Source organism: Pinus tabuliformis, chromosome X (assembly GCF_031772625.1).
Source record: "Pinus tabuliformis cultivar Carrire ecotype Pingquan chromosome X, CPIR1, whole genome shotgun sequence".
Lineage (NCBI taxonomy): Eukaryota > Viridiplantae > Streptophyta > Pinopsida > Pinales > Pinaceae > Pinus > Pinus tabuliformis.
The window spans coordinates 766,846,506-766,860,995 of NC_142308.1; positions in this window are offsets into that span (position 1 = coordinate 766,846,506).

Genomic DNA, 14,490 nt, shown 5'->3' on the forward strand with positions numbered 1-14,490 from the left:
CGTCCGAGGGTGGAGTACTACTATGCGATTTTGGATGGACTATTGTGATAGATTGGCCAGAGTTTTAGTTTGTCACGGAGTGCGCCCTGCGAGGCCTTGAGATATCAACACAGATCCGATGTTCATGGATCTCTACAGGGATTGTCTACGATATTTGATGTCTCTAATGCGACATGTCATTGGAACTAGTACTTTACTGGTAGCGATGAGGGTTATAGGGCATCATGCAGCAGCACATCCATCAGATGGGGTTGGTCATGATGATGATGAGGGTGATGATAATGATCATGATCATGAGGATGGTGATGATGATGCTTCTAGTGTTTCCATCCCATCACATCATGGTCATCAAGGTGTCGGTGATCCTTATGGTAGTACACCTTCTCATCAGTCGCCTAATGCTGATAAAATCCCAACGCTAGAGGATGTGTCGTATGTTTCTCCTGATAGAGAAGAACGACCACCTTCTCTTGTAAAACAACCACCTTTTACTACTGAGCAGCCACCTCTTTGTCCTCCACCTTAGCTAATTTCAATAGACGTACTTGATCAAGCAGTAGTTGACCATCCATGGTCTTCTACTACAGACCAGGTTGTAGGCACTACTATGTCTGTTGTACCAGATATTTGATTGCACTTATTTGACTTCATGATGTAGTTATTTGACTTCTTTGTGTGTGTGTGTATACATATATGGTGCATTTTTTTCCTTCATGTTTATGTACTTAATTTATATGTTGTTGTTGATGTGTATATTATTAGGCCATGTTAGATATGTTCATTTAATGTGCTTGTAGATAGATGGGTACGTGATAACAATTATTTGACATGAGATTTATATTAATTTGAGGATGTGTGTGGTGATGATGTTATATTATAATCTTTGTGTTTTGTTAGATGTGATCACAATGATGATGCCATGTCAGATTATTAGATTTGTATGCTAATTAACGACGTTTATATGTGCTACTAAAAGTGTATATAATTAGATGATGGTAGTGAATTCGAATGTGTATCTTAGATGATGTTTATGTCTATTTGATGATTATCGTCATGATGTTTTTTTTATGAAATAATGTTTATTATAGATTATGTATTGGTGAATTTATATAAAAGTTTTATATATGAAATTGCATGTAAAACGACCTACTTTTAAAGAAAATGCAAAGATATTTTTATAAATTACAAAGTTTAGTTTGGTTGAAACTATGATTGTAAAATTACGATAAATATTTTCTATTGTTTAGATAGTTCATTGATATTCAATGTAACATAATTAGCAAAATATTTCAATACTCACAACGATAAAATAATTAAATGTAAAATATTTTGATTAGTTCTTAAAAAGACGAAAATGTGTAAATCATTCAATTTTTAATACAAAATATTATTAATAATAAATTATTCAAAAATACAATTTAACTAATTCAATATTAGTTTATAAAATTCAATCTATTGTTAAATTTGAAAAATTTAAGTCATTTTTTTTTACAATTTGTAGCCTAGATCCATCTTAACTCTGGATTTACCAAGTGAGGAAAGGGATCAAATCTCTTGAGATGCAAACATCTTTTTGAGTGAAAATAGATTTGATCTAGGCAGTCGGTATAATATACATGTAGTTGACATTGAAATATTTTATTTATAATTCAAGTTCATCGTATTAAAATGTTAAAATATGTCCCCTCATATATTTTTCATGTATGTATACATTTAATTATTTTTATTTTTAATATTTTTTAAAATATTACATATCAAATTCATATTAAACATTGAAAATTTTACAAATATCCCTCACATATTGAATTAGAAAACAACTATTAATGGAATAAAAATTCTCTCAGTCTTTCTCACTAAAGTGAAAATATAAGAAAATTTTCAATTTCAATTACTCTATTTTTCTCTAGATAAAGTATCTATAAAATAATGTTATTTAATATGAACATTGAAATATTTTACTTATGGTTGTGAGTAATTTTTTTTTGTTATAAATATATATTTTTTTTAAATATCACATGCAAATGGAACATAAAATGAATTACACATGATGCAATATCAACAATACTATTTCTTGTCATGTGAAAAAATTACATTGTTTCCTTGTAGTAAAAAGCAAATTATATTTTTGGGGGGTGACAGGAGGGGGAGGGATTCTCATTAATTTCGAAGGAATCATAGAAGATGGATATGCTTGAGGCCAGGTAAGGAAGACAAATAACCAAGTTGAGGCTTATGGGTTTCTCCTTGGGCTTTCTCTGGCTAAAAAAACGGGTATCAAGGAAATGCAAATGCTAGGTGACTCCATGCTGATAATAAATCACATGAGATACAGCTCAGCAGCACAAAACATAATCCTAAACCAAATCATAAAGTGCTCCCAAGGCATGATCTCTCTCTTTGATCATGTTACATTTTTCCACATCCTAAGAGGGAATAATCAAGAAGCGGATAGGCGAGCAAATTTGGCTTGTCGGATGAATGAGGAAAGTAGTAATGTGAATGGTATAGAGGAAATGATATTCATTCCTTAATCATGGTTATGAATTCCAAAATTTGATTGTGGAGTGTACTCCTGGTAGGATAAAAAAATTCAGTTAAAAGAGACAATTTGGTTTAATTTGGTTTGCCTATTTATCCCCCCTTCTCCCCACTCTTTCCCTTCCACCATTCTGTTGATCCCCTCCCCCCATCATCCCCCTTATCCTATCTCCCTGACACCTCCCCTTCCCTTTCCTTTGTCACCCCTCTCCTCTGCCACCCTTGACGCCTCATTGCAGCCCGCACTATTGCTTATCCACCGACCCTTGTCCCAATGCGCTTAATTTCTCCTAGCCCTTCCTGACACCTCATGGCATCTGTTTAATCGAGATTATGTTGCAGTGTGGCAGCTTTCATTATGTTCGTCCTACACTTGGATTCAGGAGGTCTCCCAGTGTGAGAACTCAAACTCCACCTCCTTGTACCAGTTGTAGCGACCAATGATTCAGCGAAGGCACCATGCGAAATTTGGGAGAGGATGAGAAGCATTTAATCCCTCTATTCCAAAATGTTTAGTCCACTCGAGGGATGAAGGAGTGGGACAGAATGATGGACGCATTGAAGAGAAGAGAAATTATTGTGGAGCAATGGTATTTCGGCTTCATGAGTACCCATAATCAATTTTGCATCAGAGTTCAGACCAACATCTCCTTTAAATTGAGTAACGATATGATCTTCTACTTCAATATTTGGTCATCTCTGCTCGGGTGTTTTCTGCTAAGGCCCAGTGGTTGTGGAAGAAGTTCCTGGGCAACTGTTACACAGTATTTTGTAACGCCTCCTGCACTTCCCTGTGTCATACCCCGTAGTGCCTGAAACTTGGAAATTATGCAGTGTACCCATCCTTATATGCAGTCCAGATCCTCCCTGAAGACTTAACGAAACATGCCTTGAGCCTTCTCTGAAGAAGTAAGCTCAAAACCCTAATTTCAGGGTCAGCGTGACTGTAACACTACCAACCTGTGCTAATGGCAGGTTGCACCATACTAGCCTCATGCCAAGAGTGTGCTTTTTACTTGGATACTTGCGTTGATCCCTAAAAGGAAAGTTTTCCCAAAGAGGACAAGAAGCTTCATGATCTAGAGGCTTCCAGAACAAAGAGCTAGAGGTTGTTCGTTGTGGATGTGGTCGAGTTCTCTCAGTATTGCCCTTTGATCTTATCCCTATGAGCTTCCTCCTTGAGATGAGGGCCTTCCCTTATCTTTGGAGAGATCCTAAATCCCTCTCCTTGCCTATTTATTCATCCTCTTCCATTCCCAAATGGTTTGGTTTCTAATTATTTGTACCCTTATGTTGAAATAATGCCTACACGCTTTTCACTTTGGCTTGGAGAAGGAGTGCTTGGAGAGCTTGAGCTTAGACTTGGACATTCACTCAAGGAGGGCTTGTTAACATCAAGGCTTTGGTTGTATGCTTCCTCTTTTATTCATTAATAAATACAACTGGTGATTCACTTTCCATAAATGGTTGTTTTAATGCTTCATTTATCTTAATGCTACTTGATATGTTAAGTGGATTACATTTGATTATGCTTGTTGCACTTGTATGATTTTTTGTGTCTTTGATCTCTTGTGTAGTCATTCAAACACTATGAATAGTAAGGACTGAGCTTGAGGAGTGAGAGATCAAGATCTTCAACAAAGGAGTACGTTATATCGTCAGAACGAGGTAGGTCTCCTTCATTTTCTCTCATTTCGATTATAATTTATGAAAGTGTCTCATAGATTGTCACGTTGGTTGCTAGTACCACTCATTGGGCTAGAGGGATCGTCTCTGTCCGCAGACAGGATTTACCTAGACAAAAAAATGACGACCCCACTCGGGAAGCTATAACCTTTCCATGTTATAAAAAAGTTGAATGTAAATTGACAATGTAATAATGTTGAATGATAGAGAACGTGGATAATAAGAATGTAGTCAATTAAAAATAATATTCATTGTGATCAATCTTAAACTATTTTCTTCTAATCTTCTTCTTGTCACACCTATTATATTTTCATCTTTTCGTATCAATCATATGAAAAGGGCGGTTGAAATCGTAGATCATTTAAACCTTTAACTTGATCTATTGTAGTAAACGTCATACCTTATTTCTCTTGCTCTCCAATATTAATAGTGCTTTCTCCTAAATCAATCATTGTGACTACATTAAACCCCAAGTAATTTTTCAAGGGTAGTTGTTTTTTATTACCTGGTTTGAATGCAAAGTAACTAACAATGTTGAATGATGGAGAATAGGAATAATAATAATGTATCCAAGTACAAATAGTTTGCAGTTTGAAGAAGCAAAAATTTCAGTTAAGTGAACATTTATTTAATATGAAAATTCAAGTATTTTATTTATGGTTAAATTACTATAACACAGAATTCAATGCACATTATCAATATTTTTTTGTGATTACACTGAAATCAATGCATTTAGTGCAAGCAATCAAACAGGATTAGAAATAAACATGTTCACTAAAATCAAAGAATCTAATGCAAGCAATCAAATATGATTAGTAAACAAGATCTACACTAAAATCAATGCATGTAGTGCAAGCAATCAAATAGGATTAGAAATCAACAACTACACTGAAACCAATGCATCTATTTCAGTCAAAACCAAAAATATTCATGATGGGAGATTTGAACGCTAACAAGAATGACAACTTTTCTGTGCCAGATTTTGCATGACACTGCATGTATATATACTTCAATGTTGCCTATATATTTTCTTACTAATCCTGCATATTATTTTTCAAGTATTCTCAAAATAGCATGATATGGTATGATATCTTCATGACAAAGTTATAAAGGATTGGTGTTCCATTAGTTGTGAGAGAGTATGTTGGTCTGTGCAACCTTTCCTCTTCTTTGGTAACCTTTGTTTGTCCTATTAATTTGCACTTGGATGGGCTACTACAGGAGATGATCCTGATGTGTGGAGACTATGCTTAAAATAAATAACTAGAGCACCTATTTGGAAAAGAGTGTTAAGCAATGGCCATGCATGCTTGGAAAGTTATATCATGGTCATATGCTTATTCAGCTATCCTGATTAGTAATTTAAATTATACACAGATGTCTAAAAATTTTAGTTAAATTTTATTTGATTTGGAGGTTTTTTGGGTTGACTAATTTTTAGGGAATTCAAAGTGCCAACCTAGTGTAAGGAGTGCTTTCCCGCACAAAAGATCACTCACAATTAATCCAAATCCTATAAATTATTATCTAATTCGAAATTATAGTAAATTAATATTTATATTAATTTCATCACTTGAGTGGGCCTAATGGTTAAGAGCATGTGTTTCCTCATCAGAGGTCACACATTCAAAACCGAATGGGGGGTAGAGTATGTATGCCTTCATAGACTTAGCAGCCAAACCATTATGCAGAGGTGGGTCCCTTATCCCACAAAAAAGGGGGTCTCATACACCAATTTGGTGTCGGGCTTGGCTGTGACCTTAAAATTGGATTGGATATATATTCCCCATACAACACTTAATATATCATAATGTTTTATTTTGACTTAATTTTTTTGTTAAACATAAGAAGTTTACTATTACAATTTTATACTTGCGCAGTGAATTCATGCCCAATTGGGAGGAGGGACGTCAATTACCTTCCATGCACTCTCTAAAAATGTTGCCATTACAAATTCTATTGACGAGAAGTCTAGGGCGAGGATGCCCACTAAACAACATGGGATGTTAACTATCAGAGGACTAGTGTCTAGTTTGAATGCAAGTTTGTAGTGTGTTGTTTTTGATAAATATTAAGCACTATGAATTAATTCAATGATTGGTTTACTACCTTTACATTTTATTCACTCAATTAAAATAAAGTGATATTCAATCAAAAAAATAAGAGAGAAAGTCACTAACTCAATCATTGAATTACTACCTAGTGCTTAATATGTGCATACCTTTGTACCTAAGAGTAGTGAAAGAACAAATGAACAAAAACTTGGAGGAAGAAGTTGTTCACAACCAAGTTCACTCACTAGCACAAGGAGCAAATGTAGGGGTTTGCGCAAAGAGTGTTATGGAGACTACAGGGACATTAGACACCACCCGGAAAAGTTACTACCAAACCTCACGAAGACAACAACCAAAATAACTACTAACAATGGCTGCAGGGAATAACAACACTAACTCAACCCTTTAGAATATTCCCACTAAGGTCTATTGTTATGCTCCCAACTTCTCTTGGTGTTTTGATTCTCTTCTGGTTTTGGAATATTGGAGGTACAAACAATGGTTTTATAATTGGCTTAAAGTATATTTTGGCATATACGATGTCAATACTAGGACCATAGATATTTAAATATGTTCTTCATTGGAATTGATTCAGTATTTCTAAATTATATTAATGTTTCTTTGCATACAATTTATAATTTTGTTGTTGGATATTGTCTTTTTGTGTTTCTCTTCCAAGTTGCAGGGCTAGATTATGAATTTTCATGACATTTTAATTCTAAGAAGATTCAAGACCACCACCCACGTTCAATCTAAATGTTTGGATATCGCATGCTAGGAGAGCATTATGGATTTTAAGTACAACTATAAACACATGTACATATTTTAGAGAGATGCATTTTGTTGGCTTGATTAAAAAACTATCAATCTTTCTGTAATGGATGGGGCAGTAATTTTAGTTCTCTGTGAAGTTGCGATATGATCACTAACTCAGAGAAATGTAGAGATCCATCAAGGGATAAGTTATGTGAGGCAAAGTTATATTCAAGACTCGTGAAATCTTGATGGCGAGTATCTCATTTAATGAAAGGGGCTATTGGCTCTCATGGCAAAGTGGTCATATCACTGCTCACCGAGAACTAAAAACTAATACCCTGTACATTACTAAAAGAGTAAAATTTTATGAGCCAAGACAACAAAATACATCAATGTAAAATCAAATAAATGTGTGTAGAATGGTACATAAAAATTAGAACGCAAACATGAATTATCCAAACACTGAAATTGACAATGAGTGATGATAGTGAATCTTTTAAGAATTAAAAATTTATGTAAAAACTCATAATTGCAGCCTACGAATTAGAACAGAATCTCAGGGATACAATGTCCATATCAAAATTACTAAGTATGCAAAAAGGAACATACAAATAATTTGGAAATATTGAATCTGTGTGGCGATGCGTGGTGGAATGTATAAAGTCTCTATAGGTGTTGAAGGCAACAACAAACAAAAATCCATGTTGTGATCACATGGAAGGAATTTGTTAGCATTGGACATCTTGGACTTGTGGCCATTTCCCTAAATCAAATAAGCCTGCAAGTAAATACATAACATTCACATTATTGTTTGCTCCCAACTAAACATGCTAAAAGGATTTCAAGACACATCCACTACAATATTTTAAAAAAAATTATACATATTTTATATTAAAAAAACTATATATAAACATGTCCACTACCATATTTAAATTTTTTATAAATACTTTAATGACTATGTAAAGAAAATCAACATCTATACTCACAATTTTTTATTTAAGAAAACAATCACTTATATTTTCAACAAATAATTCCACAATTACCTTCCCACTATTATAAAAAAATCACAATAATTATTATTTCCCATAAACAATTAAGCATCACATACCAATTAATATCACATATAACCTACAACTAATCATAAATATAAAAACATAATTAATATTTCCAATAACAAACAACACAATCAATTACCAACAATTATTATTAATATAATAAAATATACTTTTATATATATATATATATATATATATATATATATATTACAAGTTCTCGACCAACAATTATTATTACTACGAACCAAATACTTACAAACAAAAAATAAAATCATATCTTGGAGTACTATACAGTACCACATTTTCTTCTCCTTTTCCTTATGCTCGTGGGCTAATCGAACTCAAACTCGTCACCTTTCACACCGTGGATATTTGGACAACCAAGAAGTTACCAATGGCCGTAAAAAAAAAATAATAATAAATAATAAAACGAAATAAAATCTTACAAATTTTTAGAATGTACTTGTTCCCTGTCCCGTCCCCACTCAAAGGACCCACAAAATTGAAACATGATATGATATAGAATGCTGAAAATCCAACCTTTATAATTATATCTATTTATTGTCGTGTAGAGAATGTAAAAATTAGATAAGAATTGATTACAGGGATTCCCTTTTAAGGATTTATTACATAATCATTGTTGTGTTTTATTTAAGTTTATTACATAATTATTGTTGTGTTTTATTTAAGTTTATAGTAGTGTTTTTTAATATCAACATGTATTTGGTTTTAACTAGCATAGATCTATCTTAAATACGGATCTACATGAGATGAATCTACATTATTTAAATGTTTTGTATAGTTATTTATTTATTTTAGATTTTTTATTTTTTTTACTTTAGCACACATGAGCAAAATTTCAACTTTGATGATGGACAAACAGTGTTACACATCGTATTTAGTTGTAGAATAAGTCTCTCAGTGTAATGATTTATTTGAAAGATAATTTATTATTACTTAAAACATGTTTCTCTTAATTATATCCAATGTGCATTATAATTTTTATTACAAGTAATACTTTGAAGAAGTTTAGTTGCCTATAAAAATATAGGGTAACAAAATTATTAATGGAATGTTTTTTTTAAATATATATATTTTAAATCTTTATTATTTTAATTTTTACATTTCATTATTGTTGTAATGATTAAATATATAAAATTAAGTTGTGGTTTTATATTAATATAGATGTATTATTAACTCCGTGTTTTTTGAAATTTTTTCCTAATTTTTGCATTTAATGAAAGATTTGTATTTTTAAAGATTTGATCAATCTAGAAACTTGGGACATTAGAAGTTAACATCATTTTTTTGTTAGATTTAATGTTAAAAATAAGTTGTACATTTTTATTTTATTTCAATTTTTTTTAAATAACAAAACATTTTAATTTTATTTAACGTGTGCATGAATTATTAATTATATTCCAAATATTCAAGGTAAATGGGTAGAAGTTTATCACAAATGCTCCAAAAAGAATTACAGTTTAATAATATTATTCAAAAATCTGAAAAATAAAATGTTTTTAGAACTTTTATATTTTATTTTTACCAAAAAATCATAGTAAAGAATAATGAGTGTCATAGGGTATAATTAGGCTAAAATTTTCAAATATGAATATGTTTTAATTATTTTATTTGAAGATATTGAAAATGACAAGTTTTGACATTTTTAACCACACTTTCATGAAAACATTCCACTAACCCTTTTGTTGGGGATCAAGAATTCCCTCTAATAACTTGTATGAGGTTTAGGCTCTTCTTCAAGGCCTAATGATAGCTCATCAAAAATGTATCCCTATTCTATCTTTCATAAAAGACCTTAACTCTTGGTCAAGAAAACATCACCCAAAGACATACTTTTAAAGGGTTATTGTAAGAACATTAAATAAATTCGAATCTTATAAGGTTAGTCATAGTCTAAGACAACACAATATTAGCTATTTTTTGTCTTACTCAAGTGAATAGTTAGCACAAGGATTAATTATGACTAAAGCTAATGAGCAATTCAGACCTATCCCATAATCTAATGAACATCGACCTCTTCATTAGAGAAGAATTAACAAACTCGCGCCAAATGACACATTGGAGGAACATTAGTCGTGCAACCACAATTATTAACGTTTTGGGAGTTATAAGGCCTTTGAGGCTCCTCCCTTAGCAATTAGTATATATTGCAAGTTGGTCATAGAAGCTCTCACAGTGTATGGAATATATCTTGTCCTTTCACACAATCTTACACCGGGTGAGCATGTTAAATTTTGCCTCTCATGGTAACTATAAGGTCATGCTTGGGTGGATATCAACCATATGAAATAAATAAAGGACAAGTTGGGCTCCTAGGTATGATTGTGTGCTAATTATGAACAAAGGACAATGCTTAGACAATTGGTAGCCTATGAAATTAATGATTGAAAGTAGAGGGGAGCGTCACTTCCATCATGCGACTTTATTCTTGATCAAGATGGCATATGATATAATGAGGGAAAGATGACATCTCATAGGGTTTGAGGAAAGAAAAAGAAACTTAATTTGTTTTTTATTGGGTATGTGGTGTTATGTTAGACATGTTTTGGGAATTTCTCCTTTTCATCACATATGGATATGTATTTTGTGCTAATGCCCATGGGAATTGGGAGTTTTCGTGGTGATTTTCTCAAGTGTCATAACCTCTCATCCTCGACACAATAGTCACAGGGGCAAAAAAATCATATAAAATCAAGGACCATCCTTGACTCCTTGCCAGTCGAACTACAAGACCTTGTTTACTCTTGATGTGTTTCGATTGTCTAGGAAGAAGTCCCCTAGTGTCTACATCATTTTGCTTCGCTGCAAAGGAAATCATAGCTAAAAAAAAAAAAAATCTTTGGTAATTTCTGTATCTTTTAAGCATTATCTACTTCATGGTTTTTAGAGTTTGGGATCATATTTTTATGTTTTATCCCCAAAAATATCCTCAATATTGTATAGCCTATCCCCATACTTATGCTTCTTTTTCTGGGGTTTAGAGAGTAGGAGTTGAATTTCTAATCTTGATCAATTCACACCTTCATTCATATGATGGTCTTACTCTAGGAATTGTTACACTCAAGCAATGATTGATTTTCGTGGTTGGCACCCTAGAATAATCACTAACATGAAAGGTTCCACGTGATGAGTAAAACAAAATACACAATGACACATTCAAATATTGGATGGAGATTATATTTGGACTATATAATGTCTCCTATTCCCACTCAATCTAATTAGTGGATATAGAGTGACCAAGTGGAGACATGGAACCATGTGGCTTTAGATTTACTACAACATGCTCGACCATAAGGGCTCTTACTTGCAATGTCGTTGAGAATTCATAACTAGTCTCCCTTGGGCTAGGACAATATCAATATACCCATCATCTTAATTTAGTAAGTGTTCTGGAACGTTGGTGGATGTTTTATCGAAGCTAATCTAAGATGTGTGAAATATAATGAGTCTATCGTGTGGTGTAGTGGTAAGTTGGGTAGTAAAAAGGGTAAGGATTGGTTGACCCGGTCCCATCCCAGTCTATTTATAGCTATATCTCCTAAGTGATTCATGACGTTCATGGTATAGGGATCTGTCGTCAAGTTGTGGCTTTAGATTTAATGAATGTTAATATACATGTACTTTTAACTCTATGTCTATTGAAATTTGTTTCCTAAGTTTTTCACTAATGAAGGATTTGTATTTTTCAAGATTTAATCAAGCTAGATCCTTCGGATATTGGAAGTTAAAATGATTTTTTGTTGGATTTAATGTTAAAAATAAGTTGTAAATTTTTAATTTTATTTCAATCTTTGTTTTTGGTAAGCTTGGCAGGACTACATCTTCATCATGTCCAATATATCACCCCGATCGGGGTGGGGAATTGAATCAGTGACTTCACATCAAAGTGTTCCTTAATATAGAACTCAATCACTATCTATCCAAGACCACGTGGACTATTTCAATTTAAAAAAAAAAAAAGTATTTTAATTTTATTTAACATGTGCAAGAATTATTAATCATATTTTAGAGATTCAATGCATATGGGTAGAAGGTTATCTTAAAAGTTTCAAATAGAATTACACTTTAATATTTGTATTCAGAAATATGAAAGATAAAAGGTTTTAAGAGATTTTATATTTCATTTTTACCAAGCAATCATACTAGAGAATAAATAGTGCCATATAGTGTATTTAGGCTAAAATTTTCAATTTTAGAGAGATAAAGTAATTCAACGTAAAAGAAATATTATATTTTTACTTTCGAATAGGAAGAAGATGTATAATTCTTATATATCTATTTTTAGAGTGAAAGATTAAAAATATATATTTTAATGTTGAATGGAGTAAAATATTCTAATTCTCAAAGAGAGTAAGTAATTGAAAAAAAATCAATTATTCTTAATAAAAGGGATCTTAATAAGAGGAAGATGTACACTTAATTCAATTCTTGGCATAAAATTTGTATGTTTTATTTAAAAAATATTAATAATAATAATAACATTCTAACATTAAATGTGGGTTAGAAATAACATCCCCCCCACACATACACGCGCACTTATTATATTCCCACGGGGCGTAGAATAGAAAATGACATGGTGTTCTATTAAAACACTTCCTGGTGAAGAGATCACAAGTTCGAAACCTTATGGGCAAAGAACCAACCATGCTAAGGGCTAGTGTGGCCCAAGCCGGGTGAAAACCTTGGATGAGTTTGATGGGTAAGATGCCCCTAGGCTGTGCCTACTCCAACCTAGATTGATCTTAACCTTGGATCTATCAAGTGCTAAGAGGGACAAAATCTCTTGAGGTGAAAACCTCTTTTGTGAGTGCAAAGCTTGAGGAAAGGATTGCACCTTGAGAGATTTGATCCCTCTCGGTGTTTCATATATATGAGGTTAAGGTATATCTAGACTGATTTCAGTCATGTGTGGTCATACAAAATTTGTTGAACATCTAATTATTATAATAGTTTTAGATATGCTCAATATTTAATCTAATCATTTTAATTTCAATTTTTTTTTTTCAGTTACCCCAGTTTTTTGAGATGATAAAGACTATCAAAAACTTAAATGATGAAAAGTGATCAAACAAAAGTCTTTAATGCGAAGTGACAATGTAGCAATTTTGAATGAAAGAAAACATGAATAAACATGAATAATAAGAATGTAGTCAATTACAAATAGTCTTCATTGTGATCAATCTCAAACTACTTTCTTCTATTGTTCTTATCGTCACACTTGTTAGTTTTTCCCATATTTTCATATCGATCATATGAAAAGGGTGGTTTAAATCATAGACATTAAAATATTTAACTTGAACCATTATACTAAACACCATACATTGTAATTTTTTTCTCTCCAATATTAATAATAACTTTCTCCAAAGTCAATCATTATGACTTATGGAGTGTTAAACCCCAAGTAATTTTCAATGGTAGTTGTTTTCTATTACCTCGTTTGAATGCAAGGTGAATAACAATGTTGAATGATGGAAAATAAGAATAATAAGAATTTAGTCGCTTACAAATAGTTTATAGTTTCAAGAAGCAAACATTTCGAGTAAGTGAACATTTTATTTAAGATGAAAATTCAAGTATTTTATGAGTTGATTGCTTTCTTTTCAAATTTAATGTTAGTTTCATCAACATACTTTTTCCATTGATTCAATTTCAAGGGATATGATCCAATTACTTTCTTTTTTAATTTAGCGTTAGTGTCATCGATGTACCTTTTCCATTGATTTGGTTTCAAGGTGTATGAGTCAATTCATTTCTTTTGAAATGTGATATTAGTGTCATTGACATAAATTTTCCATCGATTTGGTTTTGAGGGGTATGATTCGATGTAATTCTATTAAAATTTAACATTAGCATCTACGTACCTTTTTTATTGAACCAGTTGCAAGGGGTATGAGTCAATAACTCTTTTCTCGAATTTAACTTTAGTTTCATCTACATACCTTTTCCATCAATTTGGTTGCAAGGGGTGTAAGCCAATCACTTACTTTTCAAATTTAATCTTTTTCAACAACATATATTTTCTATCGATTTGGTTTCAAGGGGTGTAAGTTATTATCTTTCTTTTCAAATTTAACATTAGTGCAATTGATGTACCTTTTGCATTCATTCGGTTTCGAGATGTATGAGTCAATTGCTTTCTTTTCAAAATTAGTGTTACTGGCATCGACATACCTTTTCCATCAATTCAGTTTCAAGCCTGTATGAATCAATTTATTTCTTTTAAAATTTAATATCAGTGTCTTTGACGTACCTTTTCCATTGATTTTGTTCCAAGGGATATGAATCAATTGCTTTCTTTTCAAATTTAGTGTCAGTGTCATTGATGAAACTTTTCCATTGATTCGATTTCAATGGGTAAGATTCAATTTATTTCTTTTCAA